This window comes from Bactrocera latifrons, unplaced genomic scaffold, assembly GCF_001853355.1.
Source record: "Bactrocera latifrons isolate USDA-ARS-PBARC rearing strain unplaced genomic scaffold, ASM185335v1 scaffold_1021, whole genome shotgun sequence".
Classification (NCBI taxonomy): Eukaryota; Metazoa; Arthropoda; class Insecta; order Diptera; family Tephritidae; genus Bactrocera; species Bactrocera latifrons.
In genome coordinates this window covers 15743-20095 of record NW_017534433.1, presented here as the reverse complement: position 1 = coordinate 20095, position 4353 = coordinate 15743, and the positions used below count along the sequence as shown (strand labels likewise).

Here is a 4353-nt window from a genome sequence, read left to right as displayed (position 1 = left end):
CACAGGACTCCAGAAGGACTAGAAATAAAATTCAGAAACAACAGTTATTGGGTACTGGGTAGAAACTCTACAAGCAGGTATTCAGACCAGTTTGGACTTATGGTGTAACAACTTTGGGGCTGCTCAAGCCCTAGCATTGTTGCACAAATCCAGCGATTCCAAAATAAAGTTTTGAGATGCGCCGTCAATGATCTTGAACGCGATGTCGGAATTGACTAAGTTGCCGCCTCAATCTACAAATATGCAAAGTCTCATATGGGAAGACTTTCTGAACATATGAACACTCTCTAATCGTTCAAATAAATGGAAAGAAAGACGTATCAGCTTATACAGTAGCCAGATCCTCTGCAATTTATACTCAGAGCAATATTTATTATTTTGTCTTACACGATAAGCAAAACAAATTGTTCATTAGTTCATTTTATGTTAAATAGTTAGAATGGCAATGAAATGAAAAAAAATACAATATTTTAAATAAACCGAATAAAATCCTGGAGCAATGGCATTTAAGACTTGATGAAAGCACAAGCATTGAAAGAAAAAAACATTGAACCTAACAAAACTTCAAAAACTAATTTATTTAAAATAGAAATAAAAAAGGAAAATACTCTTATTGTTTTAGTGAAAAATTATGTCCCGTAAAAGTAATAGGACTGACAAGCGAATCTGTTTGTTCGTTATATTTAAGATGTTGAAAACTACTTTGAAGAACCTTTAGAATCCTCATCTGGTTTTTGTATTTTAGTGGTTAAGTTGCTTGTGGCTTGTTTACAAATATTTCTCTATTCCAAATGAGGGCAMGTTTCTCCTCATTTCCATTCWACATCCTTYATTACACAAATTTTTAAATTTGTATTCTTTAAGGTATTGATGTATATTTTGTCTCGACTCATTTAATTACATTTTGTGAAATATTTGAAAAATAATTTTGATATTGCCAATTTTTCTTTCTCAATCAGATGGAAAATGTATTTGAGGAGATTGCCTTGGAGGACTGCATCACATCGTCTTCAACTCCAGCAAAAGGTATGCAGATAATTGTAAACTTACAGTATTTCTCCTTTAAGTTAGTGCCATATTTTTGTTACTGAAGAGCAATTTCCTTTGAACCGAAAAAAATTTAACACTTCAGGTTGCTTAATGCAGAGGCCAGCCATGCAAAACGATCTGTAGATGGTAACGGTAATCTAACACCCATATAATTTATTTCTTTAAATTTGTTCATTTTGTTGTATTTCTACTCTTTTCCAGACGTTATTGATATGTTAACCACAACAACCACAAGCGAAATCGCTTCCATCCTGCCATTGAACACGCTTACTGAAGCTTTGGAAATGGACGAAAGATTGAAATGCGACGAATTTGCTACTACAATATTAAGTAATACATATATAATTTTTTTCAATAAACAATATTTATATTTTTACATATTTTATATGGTAAATTTTATTTTTCAATTTTACTTAAAAGAATATTTTTAATTTGTATTTTTTTCAATCCGTTATTTTATATATTCTTGCAAAACTTATGGCTTGGTAACTTATGAAAAACATGTTTGGAGAACCATTAAAATGAGCCACCATGAGGCACATGCAAAAAATTTATAGAAAGAGAAAAACTGAGGACATTTAAGTATATATAATATTATTAACTTATGAATATATACCATATTTATCAAATTAATGTGAATTCAAATATCAAAAGAAATATTTAATTTACAAAATGTAATTTTTGTTAAAATTAATTAAAAAAACTGAATAATTAAAAAAATTAATACAAAACAAAATCTTTTATTTTGGGATTCGAACTCGAGCCTCCAAAATACCAAGCCATGTCCTTAAACAACATGCTAATAAGGCATGCATCGTCGCGTTTTCCTGAAAGTATAAAGTTTTATTGTAGCAGAAAATGTGTGCTCAAGAAGGTGATAAAAAATCACACGAATTCAAAAGTTTTGGGAAGTTTCTTGATTCGCCCTTAAGAACGTGATAGGAAAGAGTGACAATTAAACCGGTTATTTGCATGACACTAGGAACCATGGTAAAAGGGAGTAGGGAAAGTGGCTGTTTACACCCCTTAAACTACCCTCCAAGTGCACGTTTACAATAAAAAATAAAGGCCACCTCTGGTAAATAACGGTGGCGAGAGTTTAAAACGGGTTGCGTAAAACGAAAATACTATAACATTTAATTATGTATTATAGTACTACATACAAACATTTATAAATACTATTTTTATCCTTTGTTATAGAGTAAAGCTTATAGCTGTTATCAAAAAATTAATTATACCTTCATGTGCTGTATAAGTTTTTAAATAAATATGACTCTTAAAGAAATTATTTTTTTGAATTTGCAATATACATACACATATATAGTAGTAAAAAATTGTTTAAATTAGCTTACGCAGCACTATTTCGCCATGCTCAATAGCAATACTGGTATAATATTTGAAAATACTCAAACGGACGGACGGATTATTTTAAAAGTAAGTTATTTACGTTTTTATTATAATTAGTATTTTGTTATTATTTTTCATAGATCAATTTCTTGCCGTTCAGATCGATATAATGGTTGGTATTTCTTTATATAAGTTATATATATAAATTATATCCAAATACTAATTGAAACTTTTTTACAGAAAGAAAATGCCACGCAAGTGTATTGTGGATTGTAAATGCTCGTTAGGACTCCACGAATTTCCTAGGGAACGAGAAATGCCCAGGTAAGTAGAATATTAAATTTTATATTCTTATTAATATCATCATTGAATGTTATTGCAAAATCGACGGGATTAAATAAATAATTGTGCAAATTCTGACATCTTTCCGTGCTGCGTTTTGGAAGTTCTGCGCGGACATACCAAAATAACATTTCATCTTGTCAAAAAAGTCTTGCGGTATTTTTTATTGAATTTTCAATTGTTCATAAAATTTTTTTTGATGTCCAGCTCTTGGCCGATGATACGGCTGCTACTATGCCGGCCGGTCTCTTTCGACCAATTCAGCGATTTTATCGCAATTTTCGACGACAGGCCTTGCGGAACGTGGCGCATCTTCGACCACCTTTACACCAGGACGAAAACGTTGAAACCATCGTTATGCGGAGGAAATGGAAACTGTATCGGGTCCATAAACAACACAAATTTTATTGGCGGCTTGAAAAATATGCCCTATTTTCTCTTTATATTGCTCCATGTTTGCGATGTTATAACTCACGAACGACTTAAAAGAAACGACAAACGACCAATGAAACACGTGTTAGCGCGTGAAATGAGCTTTCCAAAAATGTATAGTATGATCAGATGCGACAAATAAAACTAGGACTACGCACTCTCAGCGCCAACTAGCGAAAATACCGCAAGACTTTTTTGACAACCTAATATAAGACTAGTGGATCCGGCCACGCGTTGCTGTGGTATACATTTTATACTTTTATTCATATCGTCATCTGAAATGCAAAATAACATGCACATGAGTGGAACTAAATTTAAATATTGGTTAAAACTGGATTATATCTAATAGCAGAACCTTAAAATTCTGGAATAAGTACATAATACAAGGTGCGTTCCAAACTAAACAGGACTTAAAAAAAAACAGAACAAATGTTTTTTTCGGCATAATCAATTGATTTTATACAAAGTTGTCTCCTTCTGCGCCAATACAGCTTTTTCCATTGCGCAAAAGCATGTCGAACGAGTGTTTTAGCTCGTTGGCCGGTATGCCGCCAGTATGCCGGTGCAAGCCTTTTGAATGGCCTCACGTATGCATAACGCTTTCCTTTCATGGGCAAATGCATTTTTTCGAAAAGGAAGAAGTCACACGCTGCCATATCAGGTGAATACGGGGACGCGTTAATGGTTGAAATGTGATTTGTGGTGAAATAATCGGTCAAAGTCGTCAATCGAATATTGGATTCTGAACAGTTTTTGGTCGTCATTCAATTTGTGCGGAACCAACTGTGCACACAACTTTCGTAGGTCCAAATGTTCGGTCAAAATGCGGCAAATCAATATTTTGTAGATTTAATGTTGGCTCTTTATTCGAAGCTCATTTTCGCACCGATAACTCAAAAATACTGACACTTACAACGCAATAACTTCACTTCCAATAAATGCAATGCAATGAAACACTCAATCGGTAAGTTGGAGCGAACGACATCGCAAATACATTCGCGATCGATACGTTCCATATGTAGCTCACCAATTTAGCTTTCAATTGGAAAGGAAGGATAGCAACGAAGGCATAACGACGGTATCCCCACCAATTTTCATCATTACACATAACCTTTGGTCTGCAAGGTGGGTGTTGAGTGCTTAGCATATTACAAAGTATGTAAATTCAATTTTGCTCAAAAC

General features: G+C 33.4%; 1 long non-coding RNA gene across 1 annotated transcript; it reads left to right on the top strand.

The window, feature by feature from the left end:
* Window positions 1-942: 942 nt before the first annotated feature.
* Window positions 943-1346, top strand: LOC108968168. The gene is made up of 3 exons (XR_001993312.1): window positions 943-1026; window positions 1133-1182; window positions 1252-1346. It is a non-coding gene; the product is annotated as an uncharacterized LOC108968168 (long non-coding RNA).
* The last annotated feature ends 3007 nt before the right edge of the window (window positions 1347-4353 follow it).